General features: G+C 34.5%; 1 protein-coding gene and 1 pseudogene across 2 annotated transcripts in view; both read left to right on the top strand.

Annotated features, from left to right (window-relative positions):
• ARHGAP24 (Rho GTPase activating protein 24) overlaps window positions 1–22,352 on the top strand; it is a 361,899-nt gene that overhangs the window by 38,759 nt on the left and 300,788 nt on the right. The window lies entirely within an intron of this gene.
• On the top strand, window positions 4,968–6,005 carry LOC126032544 (Y-box-binding protein 1-like; annotated as a pseudogene).

Consider the following 22,352-nt stretch of genomic DNA (forward strand, 5'->3'; position numbering starts at 1 on the left):
CGTTCTGGCCCCTAAAACAAAACTTTGTAATGAGTACAAAAATATGGAAATAATGAGTACAAAAAAAGATAAAATCTACCATATATCACTTAATGTGCAATGCCAGATATGATACTCAAATGACCATGTAGTTAAATTATAAGATGAAATTACAAGTGAAAACTATGTGATTTTTGTTTGATACTAAATTCTTAGTGGAATGTTTAATTCAACTGGTTTGAAGAGGCAAACACTGGCTATATCTTCCTGACATAACAAGTTCTGAGTGCTTTCATCTTGGTATCCAATTCTAAATCCCTCAGTTTTAAGAGGATGAAAGGCACTTTCATCTTGAGTCCCACACTATTAGATTATAGAGAGAAGAAAAATCTTACAAGTCTATTTTGTGATGACACTGAGCAAATTACCTTTGATTAATTATCATATCACTACACTAGGTTCTCCTATCTTAATGTCTAAAATATTAGGGCTTATTTTTTATTCAAACTTAGAAAAAACAGCTCTTAGTGACATTTATTATAAGCAAATGTGTTGCTGTCTTTAATATACCAGTCCATTTATTTTGTGAAATTTCATAGCACTGATGGAAATAAGCAGCTTAATTATAGTAAGCCAACTATTTAATTTCACTTTTAAGAAAAAGCTGGATTTCCATTTTCCTTACTTAAACATAACCTTTGTCCTCTACTAACTCTGTTGATTGACAGATGCACCCAAGGACACTGGACAAATCCTAGGGATTATGGACATTCAACTTCTGTATAAGCCTGAAATAGTTTAGACCTCTAACACTGACTGGTTTCCAAACAATATGGGGAATAGTATAACATAAGAAGCATTGAATGTGACCCTGGTGGATCCTGGCACCACAGTTCAAAGCATCACCACATCTTCAGCAAAATTACCATCATCATTTGTCTTTGTTAAAGGGTTTTAAAAATGATGGATTGAAGACAACAGGCTGGGAAGGTGACAGGGATATATATCTGCATGGTGATTTTTCCTCTGGTATTTGCTGTCCACTGCAGCTTAATACTAGACATCTTTCAATAGTTTTCTCAGTTGAGAGCTAATGGAACATTGAAATTTAAACCAGTGTTTTTTCTAAGTAAAAAGACATGTCTTTATTCATTCTTTTTTTTTTTTTTTACTAGGATGCTCTCCAGGTGATGCTCAGGAAATTTTACCCCTCCTAGTGATTCTCTGCTGGCTAATCAGGCCTACAGTTTAGTACAAAGGCCTCTAGATGTGGTGGTGCTCTGGTGTTAGGGGATAACTTGGGCCACTCTGGAGGTGTTTGGGAGGCAATATGACAAGAGAAATCGAACCAGTATCTGCTACATGCAAGATATGTGTCTTAATCCTTGTACTATCTCTTAATTTCAATTTGAACTGTACTAGGTCCTAGTCATATATTTATGACATTACACCCAGTGGTCCACTATTTTCTGTGCTGTGATGCTTAGAACACTTGTTGTTGTTCTATGAAATTTGGGGGCTAATTTAAAAGAAAATTTGGTCCAACTTGGAAAATCAAGGGCTTGTTCCTTGAGGAGATGATGTATAAATTCTCTTTCTATTGAATAGGATAGACCATGTGTAGGAAGGGTGGAAGCAGGATGGTCTTGATGAACAATTATCTAGTAGAAGTAATAATATGGGAGATACTCCTTTGCTGTAGGTGGTAGCAGGCCCATTTATATGGATAAGATAATGTGATATGAGCTGGAGAATACAGTGACATCTTTATGATAAAGCATAAAGTTCCTGGATTTGAAAATTTACACTGTGAGTGGAGATGGGCCTCCTATGGGAGAGGCGATTCAGGAAAATTTGGGGGGGGGCTATATTAAAAATGGCTTGTATTAAACAGGTGATAGTTGAGATAAAAGAAGTGAGTTGATTCCAGTGAGTCTCATGTAAAGCATATTGAGCAGTCTTGAAGATAGGTTAGGTCCTGGGATTAAGGGAGTAGTGATCGTAATTTGTGTGGCCAGGTGCACTCTAAGAAACAAAGCATTGTGGGAGAACCAGGTTTGTTTGTTTGCTTGCTTTATTAAGTACAGTATTCGATAGGTCATACAGGATAACAGATTAGGCTTTCTAAATCTAATAGTTATCTATTTTCATCTCCAAAGACTAAGATTACATTAGGAAAGGAACATCCTGTATTATTGTTTGAATTGCTTATTGAAAATCCCCTGAGATAAATGAGACATATTTACATTTCCAAGAATTTTAAATGCTAAAATAAAGGTGGTGCACATGTAAATACTGGGAAGGTAACCTCAATAACTATCGCATCTATTGGGCAGAATAAAGAAGAACATCATGCTGCCTTAGACCACAAAAGTAGATGATATCAAGCTGAACTGGAACTTACGATTTCCTGAAACACGGGTAGATGGCTCATTAAACTTTAATAAGACACTTTGAAATGAACAAAGTATGATGATTTTTTTCCTGCATATCTAAGTAAGAAATGCCTTCTTGGCCAGTTGCTCACCCTGTTTACATAGGGCAGTCTAATCAACTAGTACTATAAGAAAATCATGTCTTTTTTTTTTTTTGTCACACCCAGTATTGCTCAGGGATTACTCCTGGTTATGTGCTCAGAAATCTCTCCTGGCTTGAGGGACTATATGGGATGCCAGGGGATCGAACCACGGTCCATCCTAGGCTAGTGTGGGCAAAGCAGACGCCTTACTGCTTTCACCACTGCTCCAGCCCCATGTCTCTATATGTTGAAACTAAAATTTGGATCTGATAAGTCATGAAAAAATTGTTTTTTTTTGTCAAAAAACATGAAAAATACCTTCACCAATATTAATATCGAAATGATTTGATTGGAATTAAATCTGCAGAATCAGCAACAGGATTCTTGTTGAGATTAATTATATATCTATGTTGGAACATGAACAAGCTATTAAATATTCCACTTCGTAGCTTCACTATATGAGCAAGTCATTCCTCTGAGCCCTTGTATTCTTTTATTTACTCATTATTCATTTATTCAACAAATATTGACTAAATCATTCCATCCCTATTACAAGTCTTAAGGGTAGTCCAATGAACAAAACAAGGTCAGTCCTCATCTGAGTGAGATATAAAATAGAATAAAACATAAATATGACATATAAATTAAATACTCTGGTGAAAACTGCATAAGGATAAGGAGGATCTGGAGAGCAGGGAAGAAGGTTGTCACTCTTTTATAAATAATCACCAGACTAAAACCTAGAAAATGACATTTGAGAAAATCTTGAAAAACATTAGAAATGATTAGGTTAATGTTATACTCTCCTCACTGGGTCCTTAGGAAGTGGTGTTTTATTTGCCTTTGGAAAGGTAAATGCCTAAATACATGTCCCTCTATCTCAGGACATTCTTCTTTTGGAGATGGATTAGATATTACAAGTAGATGAAAAAAGAACAACAGAATCTCTCCCAGGCTCAAAATGGTCAGACAACTTCAGTTCTACCTTTGGTTCTAACTACTGATATATAGATAACACCATTTAGTCTAAAGAGCTCTGTACTCTGCAGCAAAGTCTTTTTTTATTGTTTTCTTTTGGGAATTTGGGGTCATCCATTTGAAAATGCTCAGGGGTTATTCTTTACTTCACACTCAAAAATTACTCCTGTCAGGACTTGGGACCATATGGGATGACAGAAATTGAACCTTGGTCATCCATATGCTCTACCTGCTGTACTATCTCTCCAGCCCTGCCTTTGACACTAATAAAGTTTTTCAGTCATAATGATTGTCAAAAATAGTAATATTATTATGACTTCAGCCCAATTCTTTTGCTTCAAATCCACCTTTGCTATACCTCAAGGTAAATCTCATAAAGATGGTAGAGTAGAAACACGCAACTTGGAAGCGGTAAGCAGTCAATTGGAAGAAATGCAAGGAGTTTCAAGGCACCTGCTTTGTAAACTATATGTGCTAGCATCACATTTAGAGGTCAGAGACCCTGAGAAAGGTCTGTCCCACATAATGTATTCAAATAACCTGACCCAAGAGTAGAAAGCTATAGTATATTGTTGTGTGGGAAGGGATGAAAGTAAAAAGATGAAGGCAGAATACTATGTGCTACAAAAAGAAAAGCAAGTAGAACACATAAAATAGTAAAAACTCACAAAAAAGAAAGAAGAATAGAAAATAAAAATGGAAATGAAAGGAAACCTTCATAATCTAGCAGTTCACTAGGTCCCCAGATATCACTAAATATGTCATACATCAGTGGTTCCTATTACCATTTCCTAATATCTTTAATAAATTAATATAAATTAACTCTTCTAGATAATTTTCTATGGATTTATCTTTATTCACATATAATTCTGTGATGAAATTGAAGTCAAATAAAGGAAAAATAAAATTGCTATCAACAGTCAAACATACATTTTGAAATTTTCTCATTCTGCCCAGGTGTTGGGAACTTGACCACACAGAGCTTAGTTCTTGGGTTCTGTGCTTTAACTCAGGTTGGAGCTCCAGTGAGGCGAAATATAAAAATTCAAGATGGTTGATACTGGCTGCAGACCAACCCAAAGCTCTGGGACTTAGTGTTTAAACAGGTGTACCTCTCACAGTCTGAAAGTCTCCATGTATAAAAACACATGAAAAATAAAATGAAAGATTTTAACTTTGTACTTAAATATTTATGATTATATATAACATGTATAATATAATATATGATTATAATTAATTTGTAATTATGTTTGTGCTTTTAATACTTCTTGATTTATAATAGTTTATGATAAATTACCTCGTTCTTATGGAGACCTTAATTGCTGCTGATCTGGGCTTGAACCACTGCACCACATATAGTCATCTGAGAATAGCTAGGAATGACCTCTGAGCACAGACAGAAGTAAGTCCTGAGCACTGCTGGGTGGAATGCCCAAACAAAACAAACTAACAAACAAAATTTAAATTAGGAAGAAAGAGAAAAAGGCGCACCATGAGAACAAAAGAGAAAAGGGAAAGGATGTATTTAATATGTAACCTTTTATAAATGAAATAGGATATATTCAGTACTTATTGCTTTTTTTATTTTAAGCAGTAGATACAACAAAGTTGAGTATTATAGCTATCATAAAAAACCAAACTGGGATGGGAGAAATAGTACATGCACATGAAAGGCACTGACATTGCATGACGCAGACCCAAGTTTCCTGCCAGGATTGGTTTCAACAACAGGAGTGACACCAATGAAAATGTATTTGTACATCAGATTGCCATAAAGAAGAATAACCCCAGGAAGTACCTTCGCAGTGTAGGAGATGGAGAGACTGAGGAGTGTGGTGTTGAAGGAGGAAAGGGTGCTGAGGCAGCAAATGTTACAGGCCCTGGTGTAGTTTCAGTGCAAGGCAGTAAACAGGTAGGAGAAGGTAACCAATAGAGATGGGTTCCTCCACCCAATTACCAGCAGAATTACCAGAATAGAGAGAGTGGGGAAAGATTGAGATGTCGGAGGGTGCGCTGGAAGGCCAGGCCCAACAATGTTGGCCCTACTGCAGGCGACAGTTTCCACCTTACTACATACAGAGATCCTATGGGTGTGGACCACAGAATTCCAACCTTCCTGTACAGGGAGAAGTGATAGAGGGTGCTGACAACCAGGGTGCGGGCGAACAAGGTAGACCAGTGAGGCAGAATTTGTATCGAGTCTATAGACCACGATTCCGCAGGGGCCCTTCTCGCCAAAGACAACCTAGAGAGGACGCGATGAAGAAGACAAGGAAAAATCAAGGTGAGACCCAAGGTCAGCAGCCACCTCAACGTTGGTATGTCATGACTTCAATTACCCTCTCAGACGCCCAGAAAACCCCAAACTACAAAATGGCAAAGAGACAAAAGCAGTTGATTCATCAGCTGAGAATTCGTCCACTTTGGGTGAGCAGGGCAGGGCTGAGTAAATGCCGGTTTACCATCTTTACCATCATCCGGTTTAGTCATCCAACAAGAAAAAATGAATATAAAATTCGAGCAATAAGGAATGAACAAAAGATTGGAGCTGAAGACCAAGGTGCTTGCTATTTGCTCACTGACCAAATAACTAGAACTATCTGCATTATCTATGCTGCATGGGGTTTTTATTAATTTTTACCCAAAGAAGTCACTTTTTAGTAAGGACAAACGTGTTTTTAGAGGAAAAAAAGAAGCTTGGTTTTTCTCAATACACCTTTAAAGGTTTTTAAATTGTTTCATATCTGATCAAGTTGAGATTTTTTAAGAACCTCATTTTTTAATTTGTAATTAAAAAGTTTACAACTTGATTTTTTTCTAAAATTAAAGTCAACAAACTGTAAGCACCTGTTAATAAAGGTCTTAAATAATAATAAAAAAATGTGATGTGTTCATACACATCCCCTTGTCTTGGATTTTCTATGTTATTAGTGGCTCTGTTTGTTCCTATAGCACAGTGGTGTTTCAATGGTGAACATGTGCCTTTTCATGTCCTTTCCTATACTGTGAAAAACAGCTTCTCTTTACGTATAAGACTTCTAATATAAGGCATATTTCTTCCTGTTAAAAAAAAAGAGAATTCTGCAGCCATTCTGTGTAGTTCTAGTTCTGATCCACTATTTGTATAACCTTCAATTTGTTCCATAAACTGTCTGTGGCAAACATTTTCCATTTGTAAACAATATCATCCACAGCAGAAAATTATCACGATAGTTGAATAAATATGTTTATGAAATGTTTCGAATGTATGTAGCAGATAATAGATGCTTAGAATAATGTTGATTTTACTTAGAATTAGGTTGAGATTAAGGAAAACATCTATATAATTATTTGTTTTGTTAAGTATAAAAGAAATAATAACAATAATCTATATGAGTTGCAACTCTCAATGAATGAGAAATTGGTGAGTATAATTGAGAGTGATAAATTTGAGAAAGACTAGAGTATAAACAGTAGGTGGGAACAATGGAGTTATTTCTTATCAACTCAAGAAATATTTACTCGTCTTAATCTACTTCATCCTCTGGTAAATGGCTTGCTCACTCTTCTTGAATAGGATGCCTATTTTATTTAAAAACTGAGTTTTTTCATTGCTTTTGCCAAAGTTTCAAGTTCACCAGAAGCTCAACGTTTATGCATTCCTAAGGCAACCTTATTTTTCTTTGACATATACTGGGCATGCTTTCTCTTCTTTTCTAAGGAAAGTCCTTTGTGTCTTTGTTCTCTCTCTGTTGTTCCTATGACAACAGTGCACAAGGTGACCCAGTGTATTCACTTCCTAAAAGATTGCAAAGGTGTTTTTTTATTGGATTATAAACTGAAAAAAAAACTTCCTTAATTGTTGGCGCTGTCTCTATCTGTGTAAATGTCATACAAGTAAGTTATATGCAGCAGCTGACATTTGACACATTTGAATGTCTAGATTGCAGTGATTAAAACTTTAATGAGCATTGTTTATTTGTGTCTCTGAGCACAGAGACTAACCTGAAACAATTTATGTGCTTACATATGCATGTTTGCATTAGTGTGTTGAGCTAAAGAGGTAGCAATGCTTTGCTTTAGGAGATGTAATTCTTTAGTTAATTTGCCCAGAGCATTTCCTTAGAAACAAATCCATTCCGTTTAGTACATTTGGCACATACTATCAGCAGAAATTGATCAGATGCAAAAAAAAAAAACCTCTGAGAAAGATGAAATTGAGCTAAATCACTCTTAGTTATCAATCTTTCAACAGGTTTCCATTTTGGGGAAGGAAACGTGGCACTGTTTTGTTCTCCCAGTATATGAGATTTCCTGGTTTGGTTAAAGGTATCCCCAAGTTCAAAAGACTGATGTATGTTAGTCACTACATATATGACAATAATTTTCACTAAGATTTTTAGCTTATAGGCTTTTTTTAATGGCTCTCTAAGACACCCTAATGTGTTTTGAAAATTATGTCTGCATTTGTTTAAACTCTTGGTTTAGTGTTTTATTAATATGGGAGAAACCAAGAAAGACTGCTTTTGTTTTGTTTTGTTCTGTTTGATCACACCCTGCTGTGTTCAGGGATTAGTCCTGGCTTTGCACTCAGAAGTCACTTCTGATAGGCTCCAGAGACCATATATGATGCCAGGATTTGAACCAGGTATGTCCTGTGTTGGCCAAGTGCAAACCAAACGCCTTACCACTGTACTATTGCTCCGGTCCTTGAAGACTGCTTTATTTGACAGCAAATTATTTAGCTAATAAGTTTACTAAATCAGATTGACTAAATTAGAGATAAATAAAAATTTTGTTTGTTTGTTTTGGGGCCACAACTAGTGACACTCAGAGGTTATTCTAGGCTATGCACTCAGAAATTGCCCCTGGCTTAGGGACGATATGGGAAGCCAGGGATGGAACCGAGGTTCATCCTGGGTCAGCTGCATGCAAAGCTAATGCCCCACCGCTGTGCCCCAGAATTAAGAATTGTTTTAAGTAACTGTTAAAAACAATAGAAGCCATTTGTATATCTTATAGAAGAGCAACTGATAAAACTTTAATTCCAAGGTAAAGTCACTTGAAATATTTCAACAAGATTACGTGGAAGGGAGGTGGTAGAATTTTGTGAATAAAGGAAGTGATTAGTCATTGAAGAGGAAAGATACCTATCAAAAACAATAAAGCACAAAGCATACTAAGGTCCTAGAAAACTTAATATTTATAGTAAACTAATTGTAGATATATGATTAAATTAAGTTCGGTCAACCATATTGTTCGCTGATTTGTTTCACTTCTGATGAAAAGAGTCATTTACAAACAGTGATGAGTACAGTTAGAGAAATAACTACATTGAGAACTCTCATAACAATGTGAATGAATGAGGTAATTAAAAAGCCTGTCTAGAACACAGGCGGAGGTGGGGTGGGGAGGAGGGAGATTTGGGACATTGATGATGGGAATGTTGCACTGGTGAAGGGGGTGTTATTTACATGACAGAAACCCAACTACAAACATATTTGTAATCAAGGTGTTTAAATAACGGTGTTAATTAAAAATCATAAAGCAAACTGAAAATGTAGGACAGCATTAGAAGACTTGCAGAATCATTGGATGTGTAAAGTCTTAGGATGGATATTTGGCTCTTTAAAATAAAATTAAAAAAATAATGATACGAAGAGGTTTCTGTGATTGATTTCATGTTCAATCGAACTCTGGAACACAATGAATCTTGAATCATTAAACTACCAGATCCATATTTTGTTGTTCATTTGTTTTGGGTCCACACCTGAGGTGATCAGGGGTTAAACCTGGCTTTGTGCTCAGAAATTACTAATGGTAGACTAATGGGACCATATGGAATGCTAGGCATTGAATCTTACTCACTATATACCCCACTATACTATAATTCTGGCCCTCAAAATAGATTCTTAAATGCTTACTGTGTCATTAAGAAAAGAAAAATATTAAAATGTTGGTGGGATGAACTCTATACAATTTTATGATTAGCTCTTGATAATAATTGAATGTAAAAGTTTCACAGTAAATATTAACAGTTTTATTAATTTTGAAAACTGCAAACATTATTGGGAGTACGAATACCTGGAAATGAAAAGAATTATAGTTTGTTTTGGAAACAATAAGCATACCATAAATTAAAGTGTACATTTATGTATATATATTTCCACAATGAAATATTTTATTTGATATGGAGGCACAAAGTGGACAGAATAAAACATAGAAATAACACAAAATCTAGAAACATATTTTCTTTATAAAATTTATGTTAAAAAAGTTAATTTAATTCAAGATTTTCCTATCTGTGATATATTAAAGTAGAGATCAAGAAACTAGATAGAAGATTAATATATATTTGGGGAGACCAGAAAAGAAGTATGATAAAAAAGGAAGAGTTAAAATGTAGGGTTTTCCACAACAAATAATATTTCTGGGTTCTAAACTATCTATCTAAACTCCCTAAACCATAGCTCTGTGCTTTTTTGTTTGTTTTTCAGAATGGCCCTAATTTTTCTCTGAACCATTCTTTCATGGCTAGCTAGGAACGAGAGTGCACATACTTTTTCTGGACTGTAGGCACTGGACATAGAAAAAGTTGTGTATATTTTATTCGTTGAGAGCCAGTGTGAATTTTTGACACATTTCAAGTGCTTAAATGATATATTGAATCCATATTATAACATGATTTATGAGGAGATTGATCATCTTATACAATCCTGTCATCATTAAAAAATTGCTCGCAGATCCAGTGATTAAAGTAAGCCATCAAAATCACATAGGTGATCGTGAATAGATGGATTCCTCAAGCATCTTGGCATCATTTTTTTGAAATAAAATTTGGTGTGATCCCATGTTCTGTATCTAGAAATATAAGGAAAAGACTTGTGAAAACTGACATTATTATTTATTGTAAGGCTTTACCATATAATAATTTTATTCCCAAAATAAGCAGAAGATATTTTTCTGCAGTTTCATTGAAGGAAAGGGTATGCATTTCTTTTATATACCACACGTGTATTTTCTTTATAAACACTACCAGATTCCTAATTTTTTTCAGGATTCAGGGAAGTTAGAGCCTACAGGTTTTACCATGACTAAATTCATAACATATTTTTACTCTTCTCCTTCCCTGTTTTCCTTTTATCTCAGTTTTATTGTTATTGTGTGTTTAGTTTGATATTTTTTATTTAAAATACAATTAAAATCTTAACTAACAACTTAATTTAAACTAAAAACTTGAAATGCAGTCAAATTCCTCTTTAATCAAAGAAATTTTATTGTATGGCTGAATATTAGTATGTTAGAGAAATCTCTGATATGTTTCAATGGCTAATGTAATCTAATATGCAGCTTGGTTGAGCGTATCTTGCATAAGCACTTATTTACCAGATCTGCACATTTTAGTAATCAAAACATATACCCTAAATTCTATGTCCTTGTCTCATGCATCATAGTTCATATAAATATAAAAATGAATATCTTTTATTGTTAGTAAAAATGTTAATGAAAAATATTTAGGTCCATGGTGTAGAACTGACTACTATAGTTATAAAATTTTCGAGCAAAATTTGAATGATGAAGAATAGAGAAATAATTACAATTTCTAATACCATTTACTAATTAATAATTACATGGGTCAGAGCATTTGCCTTGCCCATGGCTGACCTGGGTTTGATCCCTGCTATCCCATATGGTTGCCCAAAGGACCTGGATTGATTCTTTATATAGAGGCAGGAGTTAGCCCTGAGCACCACTGGTTATGGCCTACCAACAACAACAACAACAACAACAAAACACCACATAAGAGAAAAACCTGATTATGTGAAATTTTAATAAAATTAGTGAAAGTCTTGATAAAAGTAAACTATTTACTTTAATATATCTTTTCAATTCACATTAACATGGAAAGTATGTGTTCAAAGAATCTTGAGAAATAATTGGTTGTTTACTTTAAGAAAAAGTCTTTGGATATTTGGACATTTGTCTAATGTCAGAAGAATGCACATTTTAAATATGTGTCTCAAAGTAGATTAGATTCATGGATAACTCAAGTTTTAATAATCACAGACTGTTACTTTTAAGGGAAAAAAACTTTTACGCCCTTTATACATCATTGAGTTTTTTCTTATTTTTTAGCCTGGAAACTAAAATCATGTATTATAACAATGACTGAGAGGCATATTTAAAATACAATATTGAAGTTTTCTTAGTAGATGTTTTCCTGAAATTTTTATTGTTAATATTGTGATAAAAATGCAAAACCTATTCCTCATGTCAAAAAAAGTCTGTGAATTGTAGCTTTAGAGATTTTTGTTTGTTTAAAAAATGTCTTACCTTTAATAGACAGCATTAGAGGAAATGATGCTGAAAGGTGGTAAAGTGATATGAATGATGCTCTGTCAGTAATAGTATTGTAAATACAGTGTCTAGAGAGGGAAGAAAGCACCTGCTACAGAAGTAGGAAGAAGGTAGATTGAGAAAGAGAGTACATTACTGGAAGGAAGCAGAGACTGGGAAAGGGATTGTTATCTTGTATGCCTAGAGTATAATGATAGCTGTGTTGTTAATACAAGGTGACTCAATACAAATTAAAAAATAAAGGAAATTTTAGTTTACAGTGACATTAATCTGATTATTTTATTATGTTAGCTATTTCTAATGTTTGAAGTATCAAAGTAGCATTGAATTTAATTCTCATGCTGATAACAATTTAGAGTAAAATTTTGAAATTTCAAAAGCATTTGGTTTACTTTGTATATGGGATTAAAAGTCCAGAATCATGCTTTTTCACTAATATTTCAGTTTTTCCAATAAAAAGTGTTATTTGTGTCTCAGACCCTTTGTGAATAAAAAAATCAGTAATTGTGTGAAGTTCCATCTGAGCTTTTATTTCCATTTCATTGATCTCTGTCTTAATTTTATTCTAATACTGCACAGTATTGTCCTTAATTGTCTTTGCTTTATGGCTTGAAATAAACTAAGATTATTTGGCTTTCGTTTTTTTCTTCCTCAGATGCTCATATCTATTAGAGGTCTTTTGTGAATTTATATGAAATCATTATATTTTTCTATTTTCTTTTAAAAATTTCTTTAAAAACACTATCAGAATTTGAAATTATTTTGGTAGAATGGACACTGATTCTATTTAAACATGGAATGTTTTCCTAATTTTGATCTTGTTCTGTGGCTTGAACAGAAACCATCGATTTTTATTATAAGGCTTTTCACTGAATTTGTACATTTTATTTCCTTATGCAACTCTTCTGGATACAGTAAAATATGGGATTACTTTTATAAAACTGAATTCTTTTTATTTAATATTTGCATATAGGAATGGAGTAGATTTGGGGGTATTGATTTTTTTTTACTTTTTTTCTTCTTTATTTGAACATCTTGATTACATAAATAATTGTGATTAAGTTTCAGTCATGTAAAGAACACCCCCTTCACCAGTGCAACATTCCCACCACCAATGTCCCAAATCTTCCTCCATCCCACCTCACCCCCACCTGTACTCCAGACAGAGTTCCCTCATTCATTCACTTGATTATGGAGTTCTCTGTGTAGTTATTTCTATAGCTGTACTCACTACTCTTTGTGGCGAGATTCATGAAGTGAGCTGGTGTTCCAGCCCTCCTCTCATTGTCTCTGAGGATTGTTACAAAAATGACTTTTATTTTTCTTAAAACCCATAGATGAGTGAGACTATTTTGCGTCTCTCTCTCCCTCTCTCCCTCTGATTTATTTCACTCAGCATGATAGATTCCATGTACATCCATGTATAGGAAAATTTCATGACTTCATCTCTCCTGACGGCTGCATAATATTCCATTATGTATATTTACCACAGTTTTTTAGCCATTCGTCTGTGGAAGGGCATCTTGGTTGTTTCCAGAGCCTGGCTATTGTGACCCCAAAACTTTGTTGTTTTCAATATTTCTAATGTAACATATAATATTATAATATATAATAATTAATATGATGTATATTATATAATAATATATAAAATATATGGCACTTATACTAACTATACTTGTACTAATATATAATATACTTGTACTAATATATATATATATTTATATATCCTATAGGATTTTTAATGCTGAATTAAATATAGTGGTAGTGAGTGAAAAGTCATGTCTTGTCCCTGATTTAAAAGAAAGATCTCTTAGTTTTCAGCATTGACTATGATTTTGTGCTCATCTATTAATTTTGAGATGTTCATTTTATTTCACAACATTGACCATTGAAATAATAAGTGGTGCTGGATCATTTCAGATGATTTCAAAGTATCTTTTAGGTATTATCATGAAAGTTTTATCTTTCCATTATGTTACAGTATATGACATTGATTTATCTATATTTTTGAAAGCTTTCTTTCTTCTTTATTGAGTGATAAAGCTCTCCAAAAATTAGGTGTGTGCACCAGTTTGTACTAGTCTTGCAGCTTTAAATAAACTACATTCAACATGATGTATGACTTTTTTTTAAAAAAGAATCACACAAAAAAACAAACTTTGTTGATTATAATCACTCAAAAGACTGAAATGATAATAAATAATCCTTTTGTTTTCCACAATTTGGATTAGCATTTTTGTCTGTTCTTCCTTCCCTGTGTAATTTATTAATCAAACCTATGTGTTATTTTGTAAATTGAAATATTTGCAAACTCATATGTATTAAGTGATCAAGTATTTCACTTAGCAGTAAAAGTAAAAGTATTTACACTAATATTTTCCAACTTTTTCTCTTGTCAGTTTTATTAGATGCTTACTTGAAGGTTGGTTACTGTATATGGAAATTTCTACAAGGTTAGGACACTGACCTTGCATGTGGCCAAGACAGGTCTGATAACCAGTAAAACATGTAGCTCCCTGAGCCCTCTTGGGAATTATCCCTGAACATAGAGCCAAGAGTAAACCTGAGCTCTGCTGGGGTGGCTCCAAAACAAAATTTCCATACATTTGCATCTTAATTATAATTTAATTATATTTCAGTGTTACTTTTAATAATAAAAATTAGGAGCTGGAGCGGTGGCACACCAGTAGGCCATTTGTCTTGCATGTGGCTTACCTAGGACAGATTGTGGTTCAATCCCCCAGTGTCCCATCTCGTCGCCCAAGCCAGGAGCAATTTCAGAGCACATAACCAGGAGTACCAGAGCATCAATGGGTGTGGCCCAAAAATATATTTTCTTTATTTTTTCTTATTTGACAAAAGTATTATGAACTATTTTCTTAACATGAACTCATAAAATGAGCTTTAAGTCCATTTCTTTGTTGTTCTTGCCCAAAAACATGATGGAAAATAATTGGATAATATCTTATGCCCTCGAGTTCTTACCATTTTGTTTCAATCTATCCTGTTTGTATTGGGGAGGGGGGGTTGATATTTGGGCCACACCTGGTGGTGCTCAGGTGTCAAGGGCTACTCCTTATTATGTGCTCAGGTCTCACTTCCAACAGTATCCTGGAGATTATATGCAGTGCTAGGTCAGTAGCATGGAAATTAGGTCAGTAGCATGGAAAGCAGGGGCCTTAATCTGAAAGAACACTTTGGCTCAGCAGTAGATGAGGGGCCCTGGTAGCAGTAGTTTTGAAACCCTTGATCTGAGACATGAGTAGACATCAGATAAACCCACAAAGTTTATAATAATGAAAATTCCCTAGGTTTCCTCTAAAAATACAAAAATATACTGTAAAATGATCTTGATAGGTGTGAGCAGTGTATGTGTGTATTTTTATATATGAGTCCATGTCTTTCTTTTATCTTGATAATTATAATTTATTTTATAATTTGTGGGGTTTTATCTGTTATTTTAACCTATTATTTTGTGGGTTTTTTTTAATTTTTGTTTTTTGTTTTTTTTGGGGGGTCACACAGTGATGCTCAGGGATTATTCCTGGCTCTATGCTCAGAAATCACTCCTGGCAGGCTCAGAGGACCATATGGGATGCTGGGATTTGGACCACTGTCCTTCTGCATGCAAGGCAAACGCACTACCTCCATGCTGTCACTTCAGCCCCTTATTTTGTGTTTTTATTAACTACTATTTTCTAGAGGTCACTTAATTCTTACTCTGTATATTTTTATCTTGTCCTTTGCAGTCCATTTAGGTCTTATAATTTACTGTGCTCGCTTTCTATGCTCTAATTTTGTCTCTAGACCTTTCATGTTTTTATTCTACTCTTTTTGTGAACTTTATTAGGTCATGATGCATTCATCTTCACATATGACTTTATACCTGACTTCTGTTTATTAAAATTTACATCTTTTTTGCTGCCTTATAGAGTCTGTGTGACTGCATAAAATTCTGGCTTACTTTTGATGCAAAAAGAATAAAGTTACAGTAGTGTGAGACAGTGAGTGGTTTTTAACAACAGGTAAAGATTGATCTACAGTAAAGAATGTCTCTTGTAAACAATGTGTCACTAACTAGGTTAATGTGCCATATGCTGCCTGAAGACCTCTCAGTCTTTCATAGTAAAAAGTAATGTGAGATGCCTTGGAGGGAAGAAGTTGAGGTGGGGATTGAAATGGAGTCAGACCCAAAAGTGCTCCAGGCTCAATACCAATTTTGTGCTCAGAGCTCACTCCTAACAGTTTTGGAGAACCATATAAGATGCTGGCATAAAGCTGAAGTTGCCTGCATGTAAGACATGTACCTTAAACTTTTTACTCTCTTACTTCTATTACTTTCAGTAAATGTATAACTACGTTTACTCCTATTATCCTTGGAGACTAATTCTGTAGTCTCCTACTACAATGCCTTTGAACTTCCTTTTATTGATTTTGCAGCATAACAGAAGCCAAGGTAGCTTACAGGTAAAAGGAAATACAGAATGTAATCATTTCTATGGTCCAAGTGTATTATTAAGTAGTAGAAATTTAGGACTGATTTTTATATTAACAGGTATACATCCCAGATGCCAAGTCTGAATTAACTAATAGCAAATTAATATTTAATGGCAATGTCTGATAAAATGCCTCTCTAAGCTCCATTTAGCTATGCAATTACAATTACTCGTGCTGTATTACATCACAGCATGAGGGTGTCATTTGTATGTTAATAAACGTTTTATAATACTAGGAGTTAAAATTAGATTTTGTTATCCATGGTGAGATAACAGATGTTCTAGGATGTTAATAGTCCTAGGAACAGTATCGTTTACTTAGAAAATATTCTATTCTTTAAAAATTTTTCCTTTTCATTTTGTTCAAGTGAACAGCATTTATCTTTTACATATATACCTATACATATATACATCTAAATATATATGTATATGTACATATACATACATACACACATATGTATATACATACATATATATGCAAAATAAAATATGTATATTAATGAACAGATTAAGAAATATACATATCAAGGGCTCGGAGAGATAGCACAGCGGTGTTTGCCTTGCAAGCAGCCGATCCAGAACCAAAGGTGGTTAGTTCAAATCCTGGTGTCCCATATGGCCCCCCCATGCCTGCCAGGAGCTATTTCTGAGCAGACAGCCAGGAGTAACCCCAGAGCACTGCCGGGTGTGGCCCCAAAAAAACAAAAACAAAAACAAAAAAAAAGAAATATACATATTAAGAAATAAATGTTAATATATATTAAATATACATATTAAATATATAAAATATACACATCAAGAAATTATATATTAATATATATTATTTATAATATTAATATATGATATATATTTATTAGAAATTTACCTAATGGCTGTCTATTTTACTTAGCCTTTCTCACTGTCATTTCTTTTCCTGACTCTCAAAATGTTTCTTTTTATTGAGTCTTTTTAATTTTTTTAATCTCTCATTTATATAGGGAAGGCATATGCCTCAGAATATATTTTACTCTTAATTAAATTGGAATATTTATGAAGTTACCAATTATGTTGCTTTTGAAAAATTAGCATATGTTTTAGTAATTCTTTAACAGGTAATTATTTAAAATCTTTTTTTTTGTTTTTTTTTTGGTTTTCTGGGCCACATCCATTTGATGTTCAGGGGTTACTCCTGGCTAAGCACTCAGAAATTGCCCCTGGTTTGGGGGGACCATATGGGATGCTGGGGGATCGAACCACAGTCCTTCCTTGGCTAGCACTTGCAAGGCAGACACCTTCCATCTAGCGCCGCCTCGCCGACCCCTAAAATCTTATGTTACTACAGTTTCTATATATTGGAAAATTTCTTATAACTAAATTGCAATAATCTGCACAGCACTTTGGTGATTATTGCCATTTTAATTATTTTAATTCTCCAAATTCAAGAGCAGGGATTGTGTCTCTTTTCCTTGTGTCCTCTTTCTTGAAGCTGTGTGCTTTAGTTTTCTTTGTATAGGTCCTTCACCTCTTCAGTTAAGTTGACTCCAAGGTATTTGAGGTTGTGTATCACTAAAGAGAATTGGATTTTTTAATATTCATTTCTTCTCTATCATCATTTGTATATAAGACAGCCATTGATTTTTGCATGTAAATTTTGTAGCTTGCCACGTTGCTATACAAATCTATTGTTTCTAGAAGCTTTTTGATAGTCTTTAAGGCTTTCCTAAGATAGTAAGTAGTTTTCCTAATATAGTAAGATATCATCCTCAAACAGCGAGAGCTTGAGTTTTTCTTTCTTTCTTTCTTTCTTTCTTTCTTTCTTTCTTTCTTTCTTTCTTTCTTTCTTTCTTTCTTTCTTTCTTTCTTTCTTTCTTTCTTTCTTTCTTTCTTTCTTTCTTTCTTTCTTTCTTTCTTTCTTTCTTTCTTTCTTTCTTTCTTTCTTTCTTTCTTTCTTTCTTTCTTTTTTTCTTCCTTCCTTCCTTCCTTCCTTCCTTCCTTCCTTCCTTCCTTCCTTCCTTCCTGCCTGCCTGCCTTCCTTCCTTCCTTCCTTCCTTTCTTCCTTCCTTCCTTCCTTCCTTCCTTCCTTCCTTCCTTCCTTCCTTCCTTCCTTCCTTCCTTCCTTCCTTCCTTCCTTCCTTCCTTCCTTCCATCTGGAATCCCTTGATATCTTTTACTTGACTAATTGCTATGGCAAGTAGTTCCAGATACGGGTAGTGAGAGGATAGAGCTGCCTTGTCTTGTGCCAGATTTAAGAGAAAAGACTTTTATTTTATCTCTATTGGGAATAATATTTACCATTGACTTGTGGTAAATGACAATGACTGTATTGAAAAAATTTCCTTCCATTCTCATATTGTTGAAAGTTTTTTTTTATCATGAATGGGTGTTGAACTTTCAAATGCTTTCTCTGCTAATCTACTAATGTGATCATATGGTTTTTATGTTTTTTGTTGTTGATATGGTGTATTATGTTGATTGATTTACATATGTCATACCGTACTTGCTTTCTGGAATGAAACCTACTTGGTCATGGTGTATGATGTTCTTGATGAGATATTGGACCCCATTTGCTAGGATTTTGTTGAGGATCTTTGCATCTGTGTTCATCAGGGTTATTGGTCTGTAATTTTCTTTCTCTGCAGCATCTCTGTCAGATTTTGGTATCAGGATGATGTTTGCTTCATAAAAAACTAGTTGAGGGTGTTTCTGTTTCTTCAATTTCCTGAAAGCCTGGAGAAAGTTCATAGTAGTTCTTGAAAGGTTCGAAAGAATTCATTATTGAGTCCATCTGGCCTGGGCTTTTGTTTTGGGGAAGATTTTTGACTACCATTTTAATTTTCTCAATTGTTGTCTGTCTGTTTAGATAGACTAGATCAATCTGATTTAACATTAGAAGATTCTAAGAGGTCAAGAAATTATCCATGTCTTTGAGGTTCTCTTGTTTTGTGGTATAGAGTTTCTCAAAGTTGTCTCTGATTGTCCTTTGTATTCTGCAGTGTCTAGTGATCTCCTCCATTTAATTTCTAATCCAGTTTATTAAGTTTCTCTGTCTCCCATTCATGTGAGTTTCTAGCAGTTTGACAATCTTCTTTATTTTTTCAAAGAACCAACTTTTGCTTTTGTTAACCTTTTGAATTTCTGTTTCATTGATTTCTGTTCTAATCTTTATTTCTTTCTGCTTACCTATTTGTTGTTTATTTCTGGATTCTTTTCTATTTTTATAAGTTGTGTCATTAAGGTAGCTTTGTAGGTCCCTTCTTCCTTCCTTACATGTGTGTAAAGCTATAAATTTTCCTCTTAGTACCACTTTTGCTGTATCTCACAAATTCTGATAATGTGTGTCTTCATTCATGTTCGTTTACAGGAGACTTTTTGTTTTGTTTTGTTTTTTTTGTTTTGTTTTTGGGTACACCCGGCAGCGTTCAGGGGTTACTCCTGACTCTACATTCAGAAATAGCTTTTGGTGGGCTCGGAGGATCATATGGGATACCGGGACATGAACCATCATCCTTCCGCATGCAATGTAAACCCCCTACCTTCATGCTATCTCTCCGGCCCCTCCAGGAGTCTTTTGATTTCCTTTTTGATTTCTTACCTGATCCACTGGTTGGTCAGCAGTTAGCTATTTAATTTCCATGTGTTAAAGGTTTTTTTCCTATGTTCCTTTGTAATTGACTTTTAATTTCAATACAGTGTGGTCTGATAATGTAGACAGTATATTTTTATCCTCTTGATTTTATGGAGGTATGTTTCATGGACTAACATATTGTCTATTCTACAGTCTGACCCATGTGCATTTGGGAAGACTGTGTATCCAATTTTCTGGATGTGTGTGTGTGTGTGTATATATATATATATATATATATATATATATATATATATATATATATACTAGGCTGCTTTATTTTATTTATCCTTTCAAAGATAGTGTAATCTTGTTGGGTTTCAGCCTGGCTGATCTATCAAGTGTTGGCAGGGCAGTGTTGAAATCTACCATTATTATTTAGTTGCTATTGATGTCTTCTTTTTGATTTGTCAACAATCGTATTAAATATTTGGGTGGTCTCTCATTGAGTGTGTATTGGTTTAGGAGTGGTATTTCTTCCTCTTGTATATATCATTGATTATTACAAAATGTTCATCTTTGTCCCTTACACACTTTCTGAATCTAAAAATTGTGTCATTAAATATTAATATGGCTACTCCAACTTTTTAAAGGGAATGTTTTCTTGGTTGATTGTCCTCCAACCTTTGATTCTGAGTCTATGTTATCTCTGACTATTCAGGTTTCTTGTAAGCAGCAGAATGTTGTATTCAGCTTTTTGATCCATTTTGTGTCTCTTTTTTTAAAATTTTTTTTAGTGTTTGTTTTTTGGGTCACACCCAGCAGCGCTCAGGGGTTACTCCTGGCTCTATGCTAGGAAATCGCTCCTGGCAGCCTCAGGGGACCATATGGGATACTGGGATTTGAACCATCAATCTTATGCATGCAAGGCAAGTGCCTTATCTTCATGCTATCTCTCTGGCCCCAACTCTGTGTCTCTTAAGTTTTGCAGTTACTCCATTAATGTTGGAAGACATGATTACCATGGGATTTACTTTTTTTTTTTTTTTTTTGGTTTTTGGGCCACACCCGGCATTGCTCAGGGGTTACTCCTGGCTGTCTGCTCAGAAATAGCTCCTGGCAGGCACAGGGGACCATATGGGACACCGGGATTCGAACCAACCACCTTTGGTCCTGGACCAGCTGCTTGCAAGGCAAACACTGCTGTGCTATCTCTCCGGGCCCAGGATTTACTTTTTTTAAAGATTTATTTATTTAAATAACCCATTCTTTTTATTAATATCTTTATTTAAACACCTTGAATACAAATGATTGTAGTTGGGTTTCGATCATGTAAAGAACACTCTCCACTTCACCAGTGCAACATTCCCATCAGCAATGTCCCAGATCTCCCTTCTCCCCACCCCACCACTGCCTGTACTCTAGACAGGCTTTCTACTTCCCTCATTTATTCACATTGTTATGAGAGTGCTCAATGTAGTTATTTCTCTAATTGCACTGCACTCATCACTCTTTGTGGTGAACTTCATGTTGTGAGCTGGATGTTCCAACCCTCCTCTCTTTTGTCTTTGAGTATTATTGCAAAAATGGCTTTTATTTTTCTTAAAATCCATAGATGAGTGAAAATAATCTGTGTCTATCTCTCTCCCTCTGGCTGTTATAGGTTTTATTGTCATGTTTATGTAGGACTTTGATGTGTCACTCGGCCTATCTTGTCTTAAAGTAGACATTTTAGATTTTTTTAAGGCTGGTTTTGAGTCTGTAAAATTTTTGAGCTGTTGTTTATCCATAAAGCTATGAATACTTCCTTCAAACCTGAAAGTGAGTCTGGCTGGCGCAGATTCACTGGTGCAGACAAAGCATTCATTTCATTGAATTTTGTCACTCTACCCCAGCTATGCCTTCTTTCTGGTCTTGAGAGTTTCTTCTGAGAGATCTGATGTTAATCTTAAGGATGCTCCTTTGATTATCATCTCTATTTTACATCTTGCTGCTTTCAGTATCCTATTTATATCTGTGGTATTAATCATTGTGACTAGGATGTGTCTTGGTGTGCTTTTCTCCAGGTCTCTTTAGCTGGTACTCTTTGACCATAAAGAATTTGGTTGCATGCAGTCTTTAGTTCTTGAGAGTTTCTATGCAATGATGTTTGAGGTTGATTTTTCCTGGGGATTTCTTCCTCAGACTCTCTGATTCTTAATTTGTTTCTGTTTAGTTTATCAAAAACTTCTATTTTTGTCTGTTCACAATCTTTGAGGATTTTTTACACTGTCTCAACATTTGTGTTAAAGGCTCTTTTCCAATCTCTTCTATTATATGGAGTTGTAAGCGTCACATCTTCCAGTTCACTAATTCTGTCCTCAGCTGCGGTTACTCTGTTGGAGAGGCTTTCCATTGAAGTTTTCATTTTGTGTACCTCGTTTTTCAGACCTGTTATTTTAGTTTTAAGTTCTGATTTCTATTTTTATATAATTTTGATTCTTACTATTGGTTTTGTTCAGTT

Source organism: Suncus etruscus, chromosome 16 (genome assembly GCF_024139225.1).
Source record: "Suncus etruscus isolate mSunEtr1 chromosome 16, mSunEtr1.pri.cur, whole genome shotgun sequence".
NCBI lineage: Eukaryota > Metazoa > Chordata > Mammalia > Eulipotyphla > Soricidae > Suncus > Suncus etruscus.